Raw genomic sequence first — 24,085 nt, forward strand, 5'->3', positions numbered from 1 at the left:
TACACCACAGCTCACGGCAACGCCAGATTGTTAACCCACTGAGCAAGGGCAGGGACCGAACCCGCAACCTCATGGTTCCTAGTCGGATTCGTTAACCACTGAGCCACGATGGGAACTCCGAATATCTTGCTTTTGAGAATCAGCCCAATAAGGGCTAGGTTGATCTTGATCAGGATTCTCTGAGCTTCTGGAATTTGTGGCTTTATGTCTTTCATTAATTTTGGAAATTCTTTGTTGTTATTTCTTCAGAGTTTCTTCTCCCTGTTTGCCCTCTCTTTTCCTTCTCTTAGACTTTTGGAGATTGTCTATCAGCCTGTGGATGCTGTGTTCTGGTTCTTTCATCCACTTTTTTTTCCTCTTTATGTTTCAAGTTGGGTAACTATTGACCTCTCTTCAAGGTCACTGATTTCCCCGCTCACTTGGGTCGAGTGTCCTGATGCGCCCGTTGAGGGCATTCTTCCTCTGTTACTGTGGTTTCCTCTTTGTTTGAATTGACATTTGACTTTGCTCGTCGTTTCGTCCTCTCTGCCGAAGTTCCTCGTCTCCTCAAACGTGTTGCCTCATTTTCCGCTGCAGCCTTTAATCATGATTTTGGAAACTTCGCAGCCTGATAGCTCTTACATCTGAGTCATCTCTGAGTCTGGTTCTGTGGGTTGCTTTGTCTGTCGACAGTGGGTTTTTCTTGCTTTCTTTGTGTTCTCGTGTGTTTTGACTGGCTACCTGACACCAGCCTAGGAGAGCAGAGACTGAGGTTAGGGTGCTTATGTTGGAAATGGCCCCATATCCCTGCTGAGTCCCTGCTGGGAGGCTGCATCCACCTGTCAGGGTGTGGCTGTGATTGGAGCTTGCACTTAGAGTTGCCCTCAAATCCCCTGGTCCCACCTCCTGCCTAGGCTGAGGTTGCTGGAGTCGTTCTCAGCATCGTGCAGCCTCGGCTCGGGCCAGGTGTGCCTCTCTGTGCCCAGCCCTGCCCTGGGAGGTGCGGGTCCTTGCTGCCTGGTGCTTCCCAGTGGTCACGGGAGAAAGGGTCCTCCTGGCCCGGCCCAGCCCCAGCCCCCGGCTCTAGGGGAAAGTGGGGCTTTCTGGGTGACCCTGCCCTTTCCTCCCGTCAGCCAGCTCTATCCGTGCTGGCAGCAGACAGTTTTGTCTCTTCTCTGGGAGTGGAGGGATTTTCTCTCCCTTCCTCCAGGGACAGTGGGCTTTGTCCAGGTAGCTCCCCCACCCCCAGGGGCTGAAGGCGCTGTCCTGTCGGGGCGGGGGTGCTGCCTCTCCTCTCCAGGCTCCCCTGCAGGAGCGGCAGCCCCTCTGCAGACCCCTGTTCCCCTCTGCCTGCTCCAGAGGGCCCAGGAGCGAGCTGCAGAGGGTCTGAGAGTGGAGGGAGGGCCCGGCTCTGTGCTCAGGCTGCCCACCCCTGGCCTTCAGCAATTTGTTACTCAGTTTCGGGGGACCTTCTGACCCCCTGGCTGGCAGGTGCATCTTTCCCCTCGGCTCTGCCCCTCCTTGGGGCCTCGGAGCGCAGGAGCTGTGGTGTCGCCCTCGTCTCCTCCAGCTTTGCCTCCCATCCCCCTGCCCCCAGTTGTGGTCTAATACTGGAATCCTCTCCTTTCCGCCTGTGGAGATCCGCGAAGCCAGCCCGGGGCTGGGGGGCCTTTTATCCATGGCGTCAGGCTTCTTGTCTGTAGAATCACAGTAAAATGCAGATTCTTAGGCAACACCACACCTCCCCGTGCCTGACTTGGAGAAGACAGGGGGTGGTTCTGACCTGTCCCCTGGTGAACTGCTACCTCACAGGAGGGAATTCCCACTGGCCGAGTGCCCATCCTGGCAGGCTCAGCACCGCCCCCTTAACATGTGTGACCCCCCCCAATCCCAGAGCCACCCCGAGGGGCATCTGCGTGGGTGGCACAGGGGGAGGTTGTTTCTGTGCCTCCAGCTTGCTTCCAGGCTTGTCCCTGGTCCAGTGTGTGGCTTCCGTGCTGCTTTCCTCTGATGGGGGGGCTCGCCACCAGGATGCTCAGGGGGGCCTCACGGTGCTCTGGTCTGAGGAGGAGGGACTCAGGCCGACTCAGGAGTATGGACTTAGGGCATTTCCTCCCATGGCCACAGGTTTCAAAGTCCACGCTGGAAAAGGAAAAAATCTTTTGTAAGGGAAGCAAAGTAATTGACTGAACATGCTCTTATGGCTCGAAGAGCTGGTTTGGGTACGAAAGTGGTTCCGTGACTGCTCTACGGAGAGGAGGTCAGGTTTTCACCTGTAATGTAAATAGGAGCTATCACTGTGGCTCAAGTTACTTGTGAGCGTTGCATCAGATTTTGATCCAGATTACAAGCTGCTCGTTGATCATTTAATTGATAAAATTGTTGGAAATGCCATACTGGTTTGAAACCAACGTAAAAAGAACCGTTTTTCCCCCATGAAAGCCTGTAACTGGGGGGCAGACAGAGTGGTGGGGGACGTGACTGAGGAGGGAGACGGGCCCGCGCCGTTTCTTGGCAGCCTTCGGGATGCCCCGGAAGAAGAGAACGCTGGCGCTGCAGGAGCTCCACCCGGAGCTGCGTCCCCTTGACCCTGCGCCTTTCATGTGGCCATGAAACTGTGTGGAGCTGTGCCTCCACCGGTGACAGAAAGTAATGAGCCTGGAAGGAGAGCACGTGGTGGCATTTGGTAGGTTTCCTTCCAAGAGCCTTTTTGGGTGATGGGATGTGAGGCACACCCCTGCCGTTTGGAGGGTGGTGTACCCTGGTGCATGGCACGGATTTTCAACCCTAAACCAGGAACTCTGCCAAGTGGATGTTTGCTCCACAGGTAAAAGCTGTCGGTGATGGTCCAGGTGGGTCCAGGGTTCCAGCGGGAGCGCGAGCCGGGGACGGCGGCTCTCAGCTGCCTCTCGCAGCATCCCCAGTAAATGGACATTTTATGAACGTGTGCGTGAGGGCAGGAGGCATGTCTTGGAGAATGGACGTTTGGTGACATGGTGCCCTTACTTCCCTCTGTGGTTGTGGGTAGGTGACCTTGATGCTTCACTGATCGCTCAGTGAGTTAAACGTGCCTGAGGAGACAGACCCTCAGCCCAGGGACCTGTTCTCCGTCACACATGACCGGCCCTACGAGGATACCCGCGAGTCTCCAGGCCCCGCAGGTGGCCGTGTGGTCCTGGGGGTCAGATCAGAGACACATGCCACTCGAGGTCTCCTTTTTAATGGCTGTGCTGGTGATTTCTCCTGAAGGACGGAGCAGATGGCACACACGCAATGTCTATTGTTGTCCCTGGATGCTGGCGGAAGGAGCCCAGCGGCAGCTCTGACCCTGTGCTCCCCTTTCCTGGAGGGGACCCCTCTGCGGGAGAGCCCGCTTTCCTGAGGGACACTGGGCCGTCTGGGCCAGCCTCTCATCTCTGTTCTGCCACCTGTCCAGGTGGGCGTTATCGCCTCTTTTGGCGGAGAAGGCAGATGCTGGCGGTCACCCATCTAGCGCTGGGGGTCACGGCCGGGTCCGTCTGGCTCCGGAGACCAAGTTCTTTCCACGGTCCCTCTTGTCCAGGTTACCGAGGTGATTTTCTGATCACGGGTCAGGAGCTTCGGGGCGCATTCCCCCCTCAGCCTCCGATGTGCACTCTGGCAGCCAGTAGCCACAGCTTTTAATTACGTGAATTGAGTGAAATGCAGTTGAAGACGTTTATTAATTGGAAGTCCTGTCCTGGAGTCACACTTCCCCCACGTGACCGCTGGCTTCTGTTCCGACCGAGCAGACCTGGCACGTTTCTGTCTTCTTGGAAGCGCTGCTGGCTGGCGGGGGGCAGAGGAGGGCGCCTGGACGGAAGGCTGGTGGCGCCCACGACAGCGGCCCGCCGCCCCGAGCTGCTCTCCTCGCTGCCTGTTGACGTCAGGGGCTTCACGGGGGCGGCGGGCAGTACGGTTCGCCCCTGGCCGCGCCCCGTCTTGGTCTTGGGGAGTTTCCAGGAACACGGTGGCGGGTCCCGCCGTCCACATTGGGGGAGAACGGCGCTTCCCTGCTATGTCAATCGCGCATCGTGCACACAGGTGAGGCTCAGCACTGGTTCCTGCAGTCGCCGCATCATGCGCGTAAGATGTGCAGTCGCTGCTTTGAACTCAGACCTTTGTGCCTTTGAAGTGAGCGTTCCTGGAATCAGTTGCTGAGCAGCTTTCCTGGTCTCAGTAGTTGTCAGAGTGCCGTGGGCTGGACGACTCGGGTTGCAGCCACTGGTTTGGAACACCCAGGCTTCCTGGCCATCTGTTGAGAAAAGTCCCTGTGTGTCTTAGGCTGGAGGAAGGCAGGGGCTGGAGGCCAAGGTCAGACCCAGACGCGTCACAGAGTGAGGGGCCGGCCCCCCCCTCCAGGGCTGGTGGCCCGAGGGAGCGGGAGGAAGAGCCCGCCGGACTCCGTTTCCAGGCCCCAGTTCCTGGGATAAAGTCCACTTTCAGTGGGAATGTGTGTCCTTGTGACTGTGTAGCGGATGGTGCAGTGGCCTTAATTAGCTGCTGTTAAGTCCCTTCCAGTGATCATGAGCTGGAAACAGTGGTAATGATTAAAAGAAGTGGGAATACGGGCCGTCCACGGTGGACCCTGATGTGGCTGCTTGCCTGGCCCGGCCTGGTCAAGAACTAAACCCGGGGAACCATTTGGCCTTGACTTTCCTCCCGCTGTCCCCGGGCCACAGGGCGCCAGCCCTTCTGTCTGGCAGACACATAACTCAGATGCCGGAATGAGCAGTTCTTGGAAGAAACACCACATCATTTTATCTGCTGAGCTGTAGGTGTGAACACCTTTGGTTGTTTTAGTCTCTTCCGGGTCCTCCCTCTGGCCCCCCCTCCAGCCCCCTCCCATGGGGGACAGACTCGCCTTTTGCCCGGAGGAGAGCTCAGTGAGGAGGCTGCGGAGGTGCTTGGACGGAGCTCGGGGTGCGGGGAGGCTGTTGCATGGGTTCCGGTCGTTATTGGCTCCATATTTTTAGCTGTTCTCCAACAAATTGAGAGCCGTGAGTCAGGACAGCCGGGTGTCTCACCCTTCCCTTGCGTGATGCACTGTCGCTTCGGTGCTGTGACTCAGACAGCAAAGGGGGAGGGGAGGAGTTTCGCGCAAGGCTCGCGCCTCGGCTTTCTGGTTGGAAGGCGTTAGGGTTTAGGGGAACAGGTTAATCACCCTCTTGCTGTGGCGCTGCGCCGTGGGGTAGCCAATTGTCCGTGTGAGGATGACCGTAGGGAATGATGCGGGCGGGCTTCTCCCGCGTCTTCCGCAGGCGGAGCCCTCTGTGGCGTTCGCAGGAGAACACGCAGCGGGAGGCGCGGAGCCGCACCTGCGGAGAGTCGGCTCTCAGCGTGCAGACTCAGGGTGGAGATTCGGGGGTGGAGGGCGTCTCCCTCCGGTCAGGGGAGGGAGGCCTGTCAGCTCTGCGGGTGAGCGCTTGTGTTCCTTCCTGCGGGGCACTGGGGGCTGTTTGTGAGCCCAGCCCCCGCGGGACTCACCCTGGGACTGCGTGAGGGTCCCTGCGTCGCTGCGGGCTCCTGCGTCTCAGCGAGGGCGGCTGGGGGCTCACTGACCCGGAGCCTGCAGGGTGCTCAGGCTCTCTTGGATGGCGAGGGCCGCAGGCGTCACTCGGGCCCGAGCCTCCCCCGTCTCTGCTGAAGACGGCAGCGCTGTGCAGACGGCCTCGCGCCATCGCAGACGCGTGCGTGGTGGAATGCGCTCCGTCTCCGGCTGGCCGGTTCTGGGGTCACCCACTCTCAGGCGTGTCTTCGCAGTGATCCTGTCTAGGCTTCCGTCTCAGCTCGGGGAACAAGTGCCTGCTTTCCTGGGTCAGGTGGTCAGACAGGTTCGAGGTGGAGACCCGCCGTGTCCCCGAGCCGAGCATCCAAGTCGACGAGCCAGCGGCAGGTCGGCTCGGCTGCTGGCATCTTCACGGCCGCCTGGAGCACAGCCCGGCTCCAGAGCCGGCGGTCTTAGGCCGCGTGCCCTCTTCCCTGGGGTAGAGGAGCCAGTCAGAGTGTGTGGGACGCCGTAGGCCTGCTCCGTGCCCGGCCTGGCCCTGGGCAGGTCCCCTCTGGCACGTGTGTGTGGAGGTGTGGTCGTGGCTCCACATGTCCCCGAGTCTGGAAGGTGGTGGTTTGGGTGCCTGGTGTCTTCTGGTTGCCTGTCAGCGGCTGGAAGCAGCCCTCAGCCTCTCACCTGGTTCCGCGATAAAGCTCTTCCGGCTTCTGCCCGGGTGCGGCTGACTGGGACGACAAGTCAGGGGTCCCTGCGTGTGGCCGCGCGCGTCTCCCAGGGTTGGGGATGGGTCTGGTTCTGAGCTTACGAACGTTCTTCTTTAGGGGGTTTGGCGGAATCCTTAGGCAGCAGAACCCTCGTCCTGATTAGCGGGAACTCCAGATCCAGAGGGGAGGGGGCTGGGGTTGGCTGCAGGGATCCCCCGAACCCAGGATGGAGCCCGGGGGCTGGGGCTGGGGGCTCAGAGTCCTACCTGCTGAGGCTGCGACGGGCAGGTCTGACTTCCGCACGTAGAAGGCGTTCCTGCCGAAGAGACCCTTTAGGGATCGGGACGGAGCAAACGAGGCCTGGGACTTGGCCTCCACGTGCTTCACTCCCGCAGGCGCGCTTCCCAGGCCCGCAGCCCCCGGGCGTGAGGCGGGCGAGGGTCCTTCCGCTGCAGCCCCGGGATGCAGGCCCAGGGGTGCCCCGGGGGCTGGCGGGGAGTGGTTGCTTTTTCACCGTAGGGTGGGGGCCTTTCACAAATGAAACTCAAAACTCGGAGGGTCCAGTGGACGATGTGCTCTTGAGGAGGGGGCGCAGCCTCGGGGGCTGTGAGCCGCTGTGGGTGTGGGTTCAGCGACTCCCCTGCCGGTTCTTGGGTTTGGACGGGGGACGGAGGGGGCTTGGCTGGGCCCTGTGTAGACCCCGAGCCTCCTCGTTTGGTTAGGACCGTGTCAGCATGATAGAAACGCTCGAGAAGGCATTTTTAGTGCGTCGTCATTGCTGGTTTGTGCCTGGTCACATGCCTGGCAAGTCTCGGTGGACTGTGGTTAGTCGTCGAGGGGTCAGTACTGCAAACAGAGGTGAACAGTGAAGTCAAACACATCGCACTTCAGACACGTGAGGCTTGATTCAGGACAGCCTCACAGTCAAGTTCAAAGGGTAAAGAAGTGAGGGTAAAGAAGTTGCACGGTTTCTAGTTTCCGCTGCACATTTGCCTCCAGACCAGCCTTGCACAAGTACAGCTTGTGTATTTAGACCAGGGCCTCCGTCGATCTTGTTGTCTGTGGCCATGTTTTGGTTTTTTGGCGAGGAATTTAGGCCTTACTGGATTTGGCAAGGACTCCTGAGTGCACACTGAAAGGATGGTTCAGGAGATTCTGGAACCCTGTGAAATGAAGAAGCTGGGATCCTCGTGCCTCCCCAAGACGCCCGAAGCCAGTCGTCGTGTGGGCGTGGAAATTCTGCTGTCCTGCCCCCAGTCCCATCTTGACGGGAAACGCGGCTTGGGTTTGAAGCCTGGCGACTGAGGTCGTGGTTCCCGGGAAACAGCGCGAGGGGTCTGGGCTGGAGAGAGCGCGGGGCCGCCCCGCGGCAGGTGCAGGCAGCGCGTCTGTAAGGCTCCGGGCCGCCGCCCAGGCCTCCCCACTGTGTGCTGTGTCCGAGGCTCGTTGTCCGTGGCTCTTGCTTCACATGTGGTTCGCAGATTCTTCCGATGTCGCCGGTCTTCTGTTTGCCTGATCTCTCGTTTTTGTAAGAGACTGGACCCGAGGCCATGTCGGAAGAGCAGCAAGCCCACGCGGCGAGGAGGGAGCCCAGACCTCCTGGCCCGGTCCTCGGCGAGGCCCTGCGCTTTTCCTGCCGCCAGCTGCAGGCGCTCCTGCTCCCGAGGGGAGCACAGCGTGCTTGGCCCAGGCCTGGCGGCCCCCGTGTCATCTAAGGAGTTGTTTTTTCTTTAGCGCACCTTTCTGTGGAGGGAATGAACTCTGAGATTATGGAGGAGTCTTTTTTTGGGGGGAATGGTTACTTTGAAAAGAAAAACGAAACCCCAAGCTAAAAAAATTTATGTAATCAAGAGACTCTTTTATTGTAATAGTATTTAATAAGAATACTGAAGTCGAAGGCTTTTTATATTTGATTTTAAACATTTGCGGGTTTGCATGTGGGTCTCTGGGTTTCTCTGTGTGCCTGTGTGTGCGTGGGTGTGTCTCTGTATCTTTGTGTGCATGCATGTGTTTCTGTGTGCACGTGTGTGTACGTGGGTGTGTTTGTGTGTTTGTGCGTGTGTGTGCATGCGTGTGTCTCTGTGTCTTTGTATGTGTGCCTTGTGTGTACGTGTGTGTGTGTCTCTGTGAGTACACTTGTGTGCATGTGTGTAACATGTGCATGCTCTCCATCCCACTAGGCAGCTCTGGAAAGACGCTGGACACTCAGTACTTGTTGTTTGATTTTTTTTAAGTTATATTGGGTGACATCCCATGGCTGTGCAGTTAGTTGTTCATGTGATGTGATATTTGGGTCCTAAATGCAAAAGTTAAATAGAAAAGTAACCGCAGACATTCCCTAAGTGATTTTTACCTGTTAGGCTTATGTTTGGCAGAGTAATGCCCCCGCCGATATACACTGTCCTGGTCCCCAGTGAGACCGTGTCACCACCCATGGCAGAGGGTGACGAAATTAAGGATGCCACATGGGCGACGGCCTGGATTATCTGGGGGGGCCAGCATCGTCCCAGGGTCGAGGGGGGTCTGTCAGAGAAGCAGGTGTGCAGGGGGCAGAGGCTAGGGTGCTGCGGGGCCTCTGCAGACGCTGGAGTGAGTCAGGCACAGACCCCCCCCCCCATGCCGAGGCCTCGGGAGGAGCCAGCCCTGCCCACACCACGGGGTCCACGAGACCTCGGGCCCCCACAGCTGAGGGAGACATTTCTGGTTCCGAAGCCACTGGATTTGTGATAATGTGGTACAGTGTTCCTGTTCATTGCCTCTGCGAGATTTATTCATTTATCTTTATAATTCTGGGAATTTTATGGTATTTGTAGTTGTCGCCTCTGTTTTAGAAGATCCCAGGTTGTATCCACCTTTCCGAGCGCCCCAAATTACAGTGTGAGGTGGTTTCTGGGAGAGAAGAAAGGCTTCCTCTGCAGTGGAAGAGACACGTGGAAAGTAGTGTGTCTTCTTTGCATCCTTGGGCCTTAAAAAAAACCAGTGTCACAGCCGCATCGTCTGGTCTTGTTAATAACATGTGTTGTGTTGGAAACACGTGTTCGGATCTCGCTTGGGACGCGTCTTGCGTATTTGTGAGGCTAAGGAATTAAAGTGATACCGGAGACAGAAGAGGCCCGGGCCGGCGTGAATCCCCGTCTGAGCATTGGGGTACGGGAGATGTGCACTTGGTTGAAGTTCTTACTTCACTGGTTTGTGTGCTTTGTATGAATCACGTTCACATAGGTTTCGTCATTTGCTGACATGTTGGAACTTAAATGTGAACACAGGACATTTTCTCAGGCACACTGGGTGAAAGCGCCTCCCTGGGGCAGGTTGGTTCTGCTTCGCAGCGTTAGGGCAGGTTCTCGGCTACTGCTCCTGAGCGAGGGGCCCTTACGGGCCATGTTCTGCACCCCTGAAGCTGCCTGCCAGGTTTTGTCGCTGCCACTGCTGCCGTCACCGGGGGTGGAAAGTGGCCTCCAGAAGCAGTGCCGCCCACGCTCCTCTCACGGGGCAGCTGGTCCAGCTGGGGTCGTCTCGGCTGACCTGTCCCGCTGCAGGGGATTCCTGAGCATCTCTGTGGGGTTTCCGTGAAGCTCTCTGGTCCATTGAGACACAGCGAGAGGCGACGCGCTGTTCCTGCGGCAGGGCCGTCGCGGTCGTGTGTCTGCTGCAGAACGGTGAGCTGGGCCAGTGCAGGAACCCCCAGACCTCAGTGGGTCCAGACTGCACAGACCTTGGCGGCTGACCCCTGGGTTCTCCCAAGTCCTGTGTCTTGCCAGGGAGGGCATCTGAGGGATCCCCTGTGCCCTTTGCTTGCTGCAGAGAACCCCCTTCCTCGAGACCTGGGAAGGCTCCGAAGCCCTGTGTCCTTGGGACAGAGCCCACTCAGACCCTCCCAGGTCCAAGGTGCTGCGCTGGCTGCTCCCCGCACCAATCAGGGAGCAGAATGTTAGCTTCTATCTCCTGCAGGTCCCTGCACCCAAGCAGCAGGCAGTGCCTCCTCAGGGCCCCTGGAGCAGCGGGCATCGCCTGGACCCCCCTGACCTGGTCTGACCTGGCTCTTCGCAGCCCACTCCCCACTCTCCCTGGCCCTGCCGACTCCTCCCTGTAAAGAAACGCCCTTCCCGCCTCACCGCCAGATGCTGGCCCCTGGTGCAGGGGTCTCCCCGCTGCAGGGATCCCCAGAATAGTCTCTCCTTCCCACGCTCCCATCTGTGTTGTACTCGACAGGCGGCCTCAGTAGAGAACGGCCGGAGTGGGCAGGAAGGAGCCCCTGCCTGTCCGTGTTCTGGGGGGGTCTGGGCCCAGGGGGACCCTTCCGTCTGGAAAGCGTATCCTGAGTTTTCCATCCTCAAATGGAATTGAAAGTGAGTAGCCAGCCTCAACATCTGTCTGGAACTACAAACAATTGTAGTTCTAAAAGGAATCCCTTCTTAAAAGTAAAAAACGATGAGTATCGTTTCTAGGCAAGATTTTAAAAAGTTTGAGAGTATTTCCACTTCTCTCATTTGCATTTTGGCATGTAAAATAGGAGGGGATTTGGAAGCATAGGCGTGCTTTCAAACTATTGTTGAGTGTGGTAAACCTTTATATGACGCTATTTTTTATTTCGCTTGATTAATCCTGTGGCAATCACAGTGTTACAATTTAAAATGTGTCAGTGAAAAGCAGGCGATTGGCGAAAAGAACCGGCTCGCCCTCCTTTTTAACCACACGGGGACCAAGTGGTCGATTCCTTAGGGCCCGTGAGGGGACTTGGAGGGGCTTGGGCTCCAGCCGGGCGTTTCCCCGTTACTCTGAACGCGGCTGCGTCTTGACAGAGCTGGTCCCTGAGATGCTGGCTGTCATAGAGGAAGGTCACGCCCCGGGGGTTTATGATGCGCCTCGGAGAACCTCAGCCCAGCGAGATGCGGGTAGGGGCACGGGCCGGAGCTGGAAGCCTGGATCCCGTCGCATCCTGGATGCAGAACTCAGCTGCATCCGGGGATCGCTTTCGAGGGTGCCCGTCAGTTTGCTCCTCCGTCCTGGCTGTTATTCCTCCGATTCTGCTGAGTGGCTGCAGGACCAAAGGGACGCTGTGCGCGCTCGAGGAGCTGGGGTGCTGAGGCCTTCGCGGTGCACTTGCGGCTCTGAGTCATCGCTGGCCCGAGGTCCCTCGTTGGCAGCACTGCCCTGGGGCTGGGCAGGAGGAGGAAGAGTGGAGATGGTGCCCGGACCTGCCCGGAAAGTGACCTTCTCCCTGTTCTCATGAGAGCGTAGGCAGAGAAGGCAGGAGGGGCACCCGAGAGCCTGGTCAGCCAGGGCTTCTGGCTTGGACCCCCTGGGGCCCACAGGGGAGGTGGGGTCGCTGGGGTCGGGGCCTCCCTGCTCTCAGGGCCACGTCCGGTGTCTGTCAGCCTGGCTGCCATAACAAATGCCCAGCTACACTTTTCTCATCCTTCTGGAGGCTGGACGGACAAGAGGAGGGCGCTGGTGTGGTCAGTTCTCCCAGTTCATGGACGGCCACCTCTGACCATGTCCGCAGGGAGCAGGCGGCGGGGGGAGGGTGCCGGGGGTGAGCGAGATCCAGGCCGAGGCAGAGACAGACGGCAGCTCTCTGGCCTCCTTTTCCAAGGGCACTCACCTCCTCCTGGGGGCTCCCTCTCTGTCACCTCATCACCTTCCAGGGGCCTCACCTCCTGACACCATGGCCTGGGGCAGGGGTGTTCGGGCCTCCATGCGGGAGTCCTGGGGACAGGACATTCAGCCCGGAAGGAGGCCCCGTGTTCCTTCTGCCCCACCAGTGGTCCAGCATCACATCAGCTCCTCCCCAAAGGTGAAGCCCCTTCAGACACAGGAGTTTGTGGGGCTCCGGCTCTTCTCCGTGGCTGTGCCTGTTGTTTGAGCATCGCTCTTTCCTGTCTTTACAGACCTGGGTGCAGGGGTGGCAGAGACTAACCTGAGTCCTGGGGACGAGTGTGTATTACTGCATCTGGGGGGCAGGAGGGCTGAGGGCTGGGCCGGGGGAGCTGCCTGGAACCCCAGCCTCCTGGAACCCCAGCCATATGTAGCCCAAAGTGCTTAGGTGACTGTTTGCACTTAACCACTGGCCCATCCGTGCCTTCTTGCTCCTCCCAGCATTTCACCCTTGGACAGGAGAAAAGCCCGCCCACGGAGGGCAGGTGCGGGGGGTCGGTGCTGGCCCTTAGCCACTGGCCAATGTGGCTCCTCAAATTCAAATCAGCAAAACTTAAGTAAAGCTCCCAGTGCTGCTCAGGAGGCAGCTTGGCTCACAGCCCTGTGGCTGCCAAGGGCGCTTTGTTGGCTGCGAGGGTGGGGAGGGGTCCTGCCTCTGCTTGGTGTTCTCCTGGACATTGCTAGGCTGCAGGGCAGGAGGGTCCCATGCGGCACAGCCAGGCTCGAACCCAGAGACCTGACTCACGTCCAGCTTGGAGGCCAGCTGCTCCTGCCTAATCCTTGTGTCCCCATGTCTCACCCTGGGAGGTGGACCAGACCCTGTCTGTCCATCTCTGCGTCAGACCAGCCCCTCTGCACTCTGGGCAGAAATGAGGTCCCTGAAAAGCCGCCACATCCTAATGCTCCCCTGAGACATCAGTGTGGAGTATTCCTACCCGTGCCCTCACCTTGGAACCTTCTGCTCATGATTCAGTTGCTGGACGTGCAGCCCCCCTTGAGCATTGGCTCCAACCCCCAGGTCCTCTGAGCTGTGTTTTACCGAGGAACCAAAAGCGCCTGGGAGAAGCTGAGAGATGATCAAGCCACCGAGTTACCAAGCCCTCCATTTCCCAAGTGACGCTGACTGTGCTGACGCCTTGCGGACGTGTTTCGGGGCTTTTCTGTCTGCCTGTCCTGGAGAGCCCGTTGTCCACCCTCCATCTGTGGCAGCTCCCCTGCCGGCTCGTGGCTCTGGTGCCTCCCCCTGGATTCCTGCACGGAAGCTGCTCTCTCCCCTGTGACCTCACCGAACATGGTTTTCCTGGTTCACCTCTTCCTCCTGGAAATTTGGGTCGGTGTGGGTCCGAGAGAGACAAGCAGGTTTGGCAGTGATCTCAGGATCCCCCAGCCCAGATGATACACAGTGGTCTCCTGGGCCGGCCGCGGGTGCACTGCACTTCAGGCGCCCGGCAGCCCCTGCACACGGGTTATTCCGTTTGATCAAACGGTCCCCTTTTTGCTTCTGTGACCTCCTCTACGTCTACACCTTGCCCCAAAGTTAGCTGCACCGTCAAAACACTCCTTGGGTGGTGAAGGTGCCGTGACCCCTTTGCAGCCTGGAGGGGACCCAGACTGAACCCTGCCCCTTCGCTGGAACCCCGGCAGCACAGGTGCACGTGGACTCCTGCCGCTTCCCAGAGCAGGGCTAACGAGCCCCCACCCCTGGGGGGGGGTTCGCTTCTGTGGTGACCTGAGTGGATCTTCCTGCCGTGTCTCCATTGGAGCAGGGGCCTGGTGAAGCAAATCGGTAGCACTGTCTCTGACCGTGAGTGTTGTTTTTGCATGAAAAAGACATATACTCACGCTTTTAAAATACTCCTTTCTCTCATCTCAGAAAACAACCACCACACTCACATGTGAGCCCTAAAAAAAGAGCTGGTCTCAGGGAACAGTTTGAGGATGTGTCTCCGCCTCATGTCTGCTGCAGCGGCTAGTGAAACTTTAGGGGTGTAATTAGCTGACACAAACTCTGGATGTATCTCCTAAAGAAAATTCCGGAAAGGTTTAGAGCCCTCATTCATATAATAAAAGGTTTTTTTTTTTTTTTTTTCCCTAACTCCCTCCCTCCCTCCATCCCTTTCTTCCTTTTTTCGACGTACAGTGGCGTGATGTTTCCAGACCAGGGATTGAAGCCAGGCTGCTGCGTTTCGCTGAGCCCTGACCACTAGCCCACCAGGGAACTCCCTCAAAGGCGTTTACCTCTCTCAGAGCCACACTTGGACTCTAAAGACACATGGAGCACTCCTGAGCTGTGAACTCTTCGGCCTAGTTTCAGTGGAATCAAAGCCAGGACGTGCGGACTCTGTTGGTCAGTGGCCATCAGAGGGAAGTGGTCAGAAATAACTGCTCATCCGAGGGGTACTCTTTCTGGCTTTCTGCTGGACGTGGGGCATTTCCTTGGCTTTTGGCAGGCCAGAGGCAGAATCGTGACGGATCCACACTGGGCTGTCTTTTCCTCTTGCTGTTAAGACTTGTTCTGGGGGTTCTAAGCGCTTGGACCAAGTGTTTCTCGATGTTCTTATATCTTCACGTAATTGCTCTGTAACGAAAGCTGTGTTGTAGACGCTTCAAGCCGAACCCTCCTTTTATCATAAAACACAGAGAGATGAACAGTAAGTGCTTTGTGGTAGGGACTTTAAAAATGATTTCAGCCTTTTCCCTGAAATGAAATAGCTGTTTGTTGGACTATTCATGTTTCAAAGGGACAAAGGAACTAGATTATTCTAGATACTCAGGGAAATTTAAGAAAGAGTTGAGACTGAATTCGTCGGGTCTCCTTTTGGAAGATGAGTTAGAGTTGGGTATTCGGTAAAGTCTAGGTTAAGTTCCAGAGTTTCTTCCCATTCATCTCTATGTTTTTATCTTGCATTTTAGGCTCAGAATCTAAATGTGTCTTCAGTGTGAAAAGACAGAGGCAAGGCCCCTGGGGTGGGGGCTTGGTTTGTCCACAGCGGGCCTTGTCATCTGAGGCGGCTACGTTAGAGGACCCGGGAGGTCCCTCAGCCCTCTCCAGGGGACACCGCTGATGGCAGCCGCGGGTGGCCGCAGGCGAGGACTGGCCAGCGCGGCCTCCCTTCCGCTGCGAAGCCAGTGGTAAGACTGTGCTTTGATGTGGTGTTGTCTGGTCTTGACCTGTTGAGGGCTCTCTTTCCCGCCGTCCTGTCCTTCGTCCTTCTGCTGTTGGGGAGGTCCCCAGAGCTGGCTCACCAGACTGGTTTCTGAATATGGCACAGATAATAGGGGGACGCGCACTCCAAAAAGCTGACGCTTCTGTGAATTCCTTTAACCCTTGTTTTTGCTGGGTATGGTGTTCAGGTGGTGTCCAGTAAGTCTTCGCCTGTTCTGAATCTAACCCTTTCCGTGAGGTCTCACTTCTGCGGGAATCCGAGGGAGGAAGGAAGAGGCAGCCGTCTGCTCTGGAGGGAAGTCCGGATTCTTTGCTCTGAACTCAGTTTGCAACCGGGAGAGGCTGCGGTCCTGGAGCCCAGTTTGGGCCGACCTGGCCTTTCTTCGCTTGCTTTATTTCTGGGTCCTGGTTTTCACACGGCCTTTGTCAGTTCAGTTTACGAAGCAGGGACGAGGGACCACGTTTGTCTCTGATGCAGAGACTTTCAGGGCGTTGGGGCGGGGGTGGCCCACGGTGGGGTTTTCTCTGCCTTTGACTGAAAGGCAAACATCCACGGGCTTTGATTTTGCCAGTGACAGTTTAAAATAAACTCCAGAGGCACCGCCTGGCTGCAGGTGCTTTGCTTTGCTGCGCACGCGGTCACCTTCGGGCAGCAGGGACGGCTCTTCCCACACTTGAGAAAATAAAGCAGAAGCCCCCGCCTGCTTTCCATTTGAGGGACGAATGGTTGGGACAGGTGGGGTCTTGGGCACAGTGGGGACGAGAGGACACGTGGGCTCCGGAGCTGCCGCCCGTCGACTGTATCCCAGCGAGCCTGGGGGGGCGGTTTGGAGTGTTTGCCGTGGGAGGTGCGGGTCGAGGGCACGTGTGCTTGTGGGGGGCCTTTGGTCGGGGCAGAGGACGTCCATGGGCTGAGTCCTCTCTGGCTTCGTGCTGGGCCCGTCTCCGTGCTCGCCTGGGGCCTGTGGGTCGCTGCGGCCGCCTTCCAGTGTCCCCGAGGAAAGGCTGCCTGAGCGACCTGTCTTCCTTCCTGGGAGAGCAGAAGGCTTCACTCCCGCGGTGGCTCACCCGGCACCCTTGGCCCCCTGTCTGGACAGATGCGTGGAGATTCCCGGGGGGCGACCGGCCGTCACATCCGCCTCTTCAGGTGACCCGCGGGGCGAGGGCTGAGGGAAGCCCCCCGCCCTGCAGGGCGTGTGCGGGTGGGGGGCAGCGGTGACCCCGGGGACACGGACCTGCCTCCCTGTCTCTTGGTCTTTTCTGCACAGAAGGAGCGATGCTGGGGTCAGCCAGTACCTACGGGTCAAGTTCTGTCCTCGAGACGTCCCAGCTGCTTCAGAAATAGTCTTTCTGCTCCTCTGACCTTCGACTTATTTGGTATAAAAACACGAGGGGACAGAAACAGAGCAAGGGCATTCAGAGGCTTATGGAATCATCAGGAGGCCTGGTTTTGTGATGTTTCGTGTCCTGTGAGCAAATCATGAGACAAATTCATTTAATAGCGTATTTACTGTTGTCATTTTGGTGGCACATATTGATTGTAGGGTCATAATTGGTAAAGTGCTTCACGCTCTTGTGACCAGCGCCGTTTTGTCTCTGGGTGGCCCGGTCACTGGGGGCTCCTGCCCGCATGCTGCCCGCGGCCTGGGAGGTGCCAAGGGCTGGGTCTTTGGGCTGGGAGGACACCTGTGGCCGCTTCCTGAAAAGAACCCGTGTTTGTGGACAAGCGTCCCAGAGTTCATTCAGTGTGTTGTTTGCAGGCTGTTGCCCTGGCTCACAACTCCTGTCCGTGACCTTGTCGGGCTGGTTCCTTTGGATCTTTATTGAGTGCTGGTGAAGTTAGGATCTGGAGAAGGAGCTGGCAGGGCTGTAGGTGGAGGCTGTCGACGGCGAGCTCGGCAGGGGAGCTGTGACCCCGCTGAGACCCAGCCTGTGACCCTTACGCTGGTTTAGTCCTCAGTGTGCTCTTTCCACCTGCAGGCCCGTCGTCTGTCCCAGAGGAGCTGCCTTACTTGTCTTTGTGTCTCCTGAAGTATAGTTTTTAAATAATTGAATAAATATGCATAGAATAAATGGGCGAGTAAATGATATATCGCATAAGGAGGAAAACTTAATACCAATTATTCTATGACTCTGGTGGACTTACTGAATGTTTACATTAATATAATGAGTTTAATTTTAAAAGGGGGTATTTTGTTTATGGGACCTTCCCATTTTCCGTGATGCTGATGGCTCGGATCGCCCCGGAGCCCTTCAGAGCGGGGACGGTGTCATCAGGCCTTTGGCAGGTACAGAAACCGGGGAGTAGCCCTTACCTGCCCCCCCCCCCCCCCGGCGACCCTCAGGCCAGCAGCGTCGGTGACCCTGGCTCTCGGAGCTTGTGTTTGTGCCCCTTTTAACACAGCAGGGCCTGCTGTGCCTAGGGTTCCCCTTTGGTCAGGGGAAGGTAATTTGCTTAAGTGTCAAAAATGGTGGCTTTCAGACTTATGATGATCATAACACAAATAGTAAATAGTTTTTTTCCCTCCAAATGTTCCCTTTTTAAAAAAATTGAAGTCTAGTTGATTTATAGTGTTTCAGGGGTACAGCAAAGTCATTTAGTTATACATTAGTCATTTCGTTTCTCCCTGAAAGATGATGGCCCTGCAGAACTGAGCCAGTACAAGGGATGGCGGGCTGGGTCTCAGCGGTGTCACATATATATTTATACTTATATTCTTTTTCAGATGCTTTTCCATAATAGATTATAGCAAGTTGAGTGTAGTTCCCTGTGCACCACCGTAAGTCCTTGTTTATCTGACTTATACAGGGTAGTGTGTGTCTGTGAATTCCAAACTCCTGATTTACCCCCCAACCCCACTATCCCCTTTGCTAACTATAAGTTTGTTTTCTATGTCTGAGTTTATTTCTGTTTTGTAAATAAGTTCACTTGTACCATTTTTTTTTTTTTTTTTAGATTCCACATATAAGTGGTATCATATGGTATATGTCTTTCTCTGTCTGACTTACTTCACTTAGTGTGATAATCTCTGGGTCTGCCCATGTTGCTGAAACAGCATTATTGCATTATACTTTTATGGCTGAGTTGTATTCCGTTGTGTATATATCACCTTCTTTATCCATTCCTCTGTTGAGGGACATTTGGGTTGCTTCTGTGTCTTGGCTGTTGTGAAAGTGCTGCTGCGAATAATCGGGGTGCACGTATCTTTTTGAATTAGAGTTTTTGTCTTTTCCACATGGATGCTCAGGAGTGGGATTGCTAGATTATATGGCAACTCTATCTTTAATTTTTAAAGGAACCTCCGTGCTGTGCTCCATGGTGGCTGCACAAGTTTGCATTCCCATCAACAGCGTAGGCGGGTTCCCTTTTCTCTACACCGTCTCCAGCATGTATTATTTGGAGACTTACAAATAGTAAACGGTTATTTCAGAGTTTAAATCCTGCCTTCAGGGTGGTCATGAATAGTAGATTTCTGAAATAAACTAGGCAAGAGATGATGAAGGCATGAGTTGGGGGGAGGGTGTGGGCTGAGAGATGCTTAGGAGGTGAAATTAATGGTCATTGGTGGTGACTTGAAGGTCTTAGAAAAGAATGGTGATGAATCAGTTTTCCGAAGTGGGAGGGTTGGTTGGACGATGGTGTAGTTCCCAAAGGGCAGCTGGGAGGAGGGAGGGATCGGGAAGGCACTGAGGGGCTGGTGAGTTTCGTTTGGGGGAAGTTGTGTTTGAGGCTGTGGAGCATCCCAAGTGGAACGTCCAGTGGGCAGAGAGACGGGAGTGGAGGAGGGGCTCTTGCAACCTTGCTTTTATTTGAGAGTCCCCCGATGTCTGTTTCGTAGACTTCGCGCTTTCATCTAACTCAGAAGGTAAATACATGAAAAGGGAAGTTTTGTTCAGTTACCAGCATGACTTTATTTACAAGGCTCAAATCAGCTGGGTATTTGGAAGCTTCTGTGCAAACTGATGGCATTAAAAACACATTTAGGAGTTCTGTGGTGGCCTAGTGGTTAAGGATTCGGCGTTGCCACTGCTGTGGCTCTGGTTCAGTCCCTGGCCTGGGAATGTCTGCATGCCATGGGCCTGGACATAATGACAACAGCAGCAGCAGCAGCAGCAGCAGCAGCAGCAGCAACAGCAACAACAACAACAGCAATAGCTGTTATTATTTAAGTGTGGTCATTTGTCCTCCACCTGGGTAACTGGTGCTTCTGTTGAGAAAAATGTAGCCAGGAAACTAGTTTTAAAAGATGGGGTGGGTGGGAGGCTGGTTTACAAGTTATACCAAGAATGGAACAGCACCTGCAGGATTTGTGTAAACGGAGCTAATTATGTCCTTTCTAGTGATGATGGGCTCAGAGCCCCTGTTGCCGTGCATGTTGATCTTGACAAGTGAAAGGTAAGAACCGACACTTCATTCAGCTCGAGCCTTAATTGCCACCTGTGGACAGTTTTCGTGGGTCCCTTTGAGAGGTTCCGTGACTGAGGTGTAATTAGGGGGCAATGAGGAGACCAGGACAGCTGCAGGTCCTGGTGGATCCAGCCAGTGGGGAGGCTGTTTTCTTCTGGCTCCTCAGTTTCTGTGTGTGCGCTGTCCTCCTCAGAGGCCTGCAGATGACCTCGGGGCCGGAGCAGAGGTGACCAGGGGGCTGGTTCTGGGCACTGAGCCCCCAGAATTAGACAAAGCCTGGGGCGCTGGAGGCAATGCACCATCCAGACGAGGTTGAGCAGGAGGGGCAGGATGGCATTGGTTTCCCACCACCACCTCTCCTCCAGGGTCCAGAGGGGTGACAGGGACCCCTCCCCACAGATGTCATCGCTCAGGCACTAGGTCCGAACCTCCAGACCTCAGGAGGATGAGCAGTGCTGGCCACGCTTGGCCGCTTCCGCGATGCCCAATGTTTGTTCCGTTTTAGGTCCAGTTTCCCAAAGGAGTCGGATTCTTGGGTCACGGGAGTCAATTCCTTCTCGTCTGTCACCCCTTTCATCCACTTCATCCAGCACGTGTGAAAAGCTGGGCGCATTCAGTGTATTCGTACCTGGTGGGGTTTTCTGTTTGTTTTATGGCCGCGATCGTGGCGTCAGAAGTTCCTGGGCCAAGGATCAAGCCCACACCACAGCTGCAACCTGAGCTACTGCAGTGACAAGGCCAGGTGCTTAACCCACTGAGCCACACAGGAACTCCTGTTTTAAATTTGATTTCTGGTACTTCGAAGGCAAAGACACGAAACATAATAACCCTAACTCACAGGAACTGAGTGCTACTCAGGAGTAGACAGGAGCTCCTTTCTGGCTCTGAATTCGTTTAAAGACTGCGGTAACTTTACCAGTCAGGGCGTGAGGCATCCTGTTTAATCTGGATGCGCATGCGGCGGAGCCAGTGTTGTCGGTAACGCGGTGGGGGGGGTGGGTGCTGCAGGGGAGGCAGCGCTCGAGCCCGTCCCTGAACCTCTGGGGTTGAAAGAGGCAGTGGGGCCTCGACACCAAGAGATGGTCGGCGTGGGGCTCCTTCCAGCACCGGAAGGGCTGGGCGACAGAGCTGGCGTGGTGCCAGGGCCCTGGGCGGTGTTGCGGTGTGTCTGCGGGAGCTCGGCGCTACTTTAACCCCTTATTTTGTGCGCTAGTTCGATGCTTTCCCCAGCAGTAGGAACCCCTTGCTCCTGTCCCAACACCGAGCCCGGTCGTTCGTGGACCGGGAGGCCTCCGGGCGGCCGGCCCGGGCTGCTGGTTTGCTCCCAGTGTCGTTCCTCTCCGGGTGTCGCAGCGTTGTTCTCGGGATCCAGCACCTCGAGGGTCTGTCTGTCCTTCCTGCAGAAGGCCCGCTGCGTGGCGTCAGTCGGCCGGAAACCGCCCCGTGTTTCCCGTTTGTGCTGCACGTGAAGGTGCTCATTACCTAGTCGGTGTTGACCCACCCATCTTACTGTGAGGGTAGTTATATTCATGTTATAACTTTAATCAAGCTATTTTCTGTAAAGTTTTATGCATATTGTTCTGTTGTTAAATTGCTGGGATTTTTATGGGGAAGTTGGTGCCGTGTTGATAAACTTAGGAAACTATTTTGAAATGAATTGCTTTCCCCTCCATGTAGTCGGGTTTAACGTGTATTTCCTTGGGAGTCATAAAAGCACTGATCTCTTTCAGGGCTGTGCTGCCTCATACCTTCCTTCCAAGAAGAAGAACATCGAATGGAGCATTACTAGTTTGTTTCTGCTTCTAGACAAAATTTTTTCACAAAGCTATATTTGCTAAAGCAGGTAGTAAATTATAGTATACTTAGGATACAGCACTGATCAGTAGACAGAACAGAGTCCATAAACAGCACCACATAAATGAGGCCATTGATTTTGGCAAGGTGCAGAAGCATCCCATGGGAAATGGGTCGTCTTTTCAACAGATGGCGCTAGAAGCATCGAGCATCCGTAAGCAAAAATATGAACAACACCTTCTACAAAAGTCAACTTTATATGAGTCATAGTTCTAAGTGTAAAACTCTGAAACTTGTAGAATTAAACACAGGAGAGACTCTTTTTGCCCTGAAGTCAGGCAAGGAGTTAGACATGCTGCTATGGTTCATGAGAGGAAAGCATGAGTGGAGTTCGTAAACATGAACAACTTCTGCCCCGAGAAAGACAGTGTTGGTGTCGCCGCCTCGACTCTCCCTGGCAGGCAGAAGAGCCTGCTTTCTGCAGTGCACGTGGACAGCCGTAAACGGGGGCAAGAGGAAAAGGACATTGCCACCTCGCGGATCTAGCGTCCTTAGTGGATGAAGCACACGAGAGCAACGTCACGGTGTGTGGACCACATCGCATCTCCAGAAGGTACATACAGGCCACAAATTTCGACACAGCCCCAACCGCTGGTACTTGAGAGATGGACTGTCCGCACGTGGGCTAGGTAGTGTCTAAAACATGGTGCACAGGACAAAGCCTTATACACCCTTAAAAATAAGGTCCAATATGGCATTTTCCCGGATAACGATACATTTAATTTACTGATGGATCATTTCATAAAGAAAGAAAATTACAAAGATGCTTTATCCGTGGTTTTTGAGATCATGATGCAAGCAGCTTTTGAAGTCCCTTCCACCCAGCTCCTCTCCCTCTGTGTTTTGTACTGCTGCCTTGCAGAGAAGACAGACTTGAGTTGGGAAGAGAGAGGAACTTTGGTGCGTCCCTGTTACTCCCAGGCCTAAAGCAAAGGAACTCAGTGGGGCTGAGTTCCCAGCTGTGTGGCTGTGCACTTCTTGGGAAGGTGGAACTGCAGCAAGGGCTGAGGGCTGTGTTCCGCAACGTGCCGCTGCTCTGGCAACCAGGCTACCTCCACAGAGCCCTTCAAGTGATGGAGAAGGTGGCCTCCTCCCCAGAAGACGGACCGCTGTGTAGAGATGCGCTCGGTGTGCCGGACAGAGTGCTGAAGGCTGTGACTGCTCCAGCCCAGGGGACTTCAGAGGAAGAGCCCCAGGAAGGTGAGGAAAGCCAGAGGTCAGGAGAACGGGTAGAGCAGTGGGATGTGGAGGGAACTGCACAGTCCAAGCTTCCTCAGTACCTGGAACGATTTGAGGCTTTACATTCTAAGCTGCAGGCTCTGGGCAAAGTGGAGTCAGAAAGCCTGCGGACCCTGGGCACCCAGCTCGCCAAGGCGCGGCTGTGGAGCGGAGGACACCACCGTCTATGAGCAGAGGCTGCAGCAGTGGCACGGGAGTGAGTGCGTTTGATCCAGAGGGAACAAGAGCAGAGGGCGAGGGCGAGGCAGGATTACAAGGCTCAGAGAGCAGCCAAGGCAAATCTGCCTCACCAGGCCCCTCGGGGACCCCAGGCCCTCCGCAGACCTACTGCCTCCATCCACCTTCTTTTCTTAAAGCGGAGCACCTGTGGTGTACAGGCCATGCTGTCCCACCTGTCCAGCCACTGTGGCCACCCACCCAGATGCCAAGAAGACTGTGGACCCATGGGAAGTGGCCGGTAGTCAGTCTGAAGCCACCAGCTGAATACGCTAAGGAAGGGCTCTCAAGGCTTCTGGTGGAGTTCCTGGGGGACAGGAATCAATTTTGAACTTTGAAAGTCCCTAATCCCCAGCAACGGTGATGCCGTGGCTGAAGAATCAGGTCTCAAGCACAAACTTTGGAATGGTTTCTGTCCACAGCCCAGACCCGCTTCAATCTCGTCCCCTCAGTCTCCTCTTCTGCACAGGCTCTCGGCCCGAGCAGCCTGGGGGTGCCCACACGCCCTCTTGCCCCGCTTCCTGACCTGACCTGGGGGGAGTTCGGTACAGGAGCAAACATAAGGCCTGCTGGCTTTTGAATTTCAGGGGGGCCCCGGTGGCATTTGGAGAATGCAAGCGCTTCTGAGGAGAGACCTTGCCCTGGCCCTGAGGCCTCCTTGGCCTGGCTTTCCCATCGTGTTGGGGCCACTTTTGTACAAAGCGTTGCCTCAGCTCCTCCTCAGGCAGGTCAAGGAGCCTTCCGTGTATCCACACGTACACACATACAACTTGTCAACACAAGTTCCAGTTAGAAGTTGGAGAAAATGAGGGATGGGGTGGGGCTTGCAGTGCGTAGGAGAGACGCGTGATTGTAAAACCGTCTGGAGGCGCAGACTCCCCCCCGACGTTTCCCTGTGGAAGGGTCGGGGCAGCGCTTGCTCTGTGATGTTGCCCTTAGGTGTAGTGGTCTATTTCTACGCAGCGTTGCGCTCTTTTATCAAGAACCTGTGGAAATAAATGTTCTGGGATCATCAAAAAAAAAAAAAAAAAAAAAAGATACTGTTAAGGAAAACGCAGAGACAAACTACACACTGGGAGAAAATGTTTACAAATCACATATTCTTCAACGGGCTTGTATCTAGAATATATAAAGGATTCCCCAAATTCAGCAGTAAGAAACAAACGACTTAAGTGGACAGAAGACCCGAATAGATACTTCATTGTAAAGGATCGCAAATAAGCACATGAAATAGTGTGACTAGTCCTACCAAAAGGTAAGCTACAGCCAAGAAGAGATGCCCTATTACAATGGCTAACATAAAAGAAATTAGCAGCACAAGTGCTGCTGAGGGT

General features: G+C 55.5%; 1 protein-coding gene and 1 pseudogene across 4 annotated transcripts in view; both read left to right on the forward strand.

Annotated features, from left to right (window-relative positions):
* On the forward strand, positions 1-23,806 carry LOC110255732 (annotated as a pseudogene).
* DIP2C (disco interacting protein 2 homolog C) overlaps positions 1-24,085 on the forward strand; it is a 371,728-nt gene that overhangs the window by 58,202 nt on the left and 289,441 nt on the right. The window lies entirely within an intron of this gene.

The sequence above is a fragment of the Sus scrofa genome, chromosome 10 (assembly GCF_000003025.6).
Source record: "Sus scrofa isolate TJ Tabasco breed Duroc chromosome 10, Sscrofa11.1, whole genome shotgun sequence".
NCBI classification, from domain to species: Eukaryota; Metazoa; Chordata; class Mammalia; order Artiodactyla; family Suidae; genus Sus; species Sus scrofa.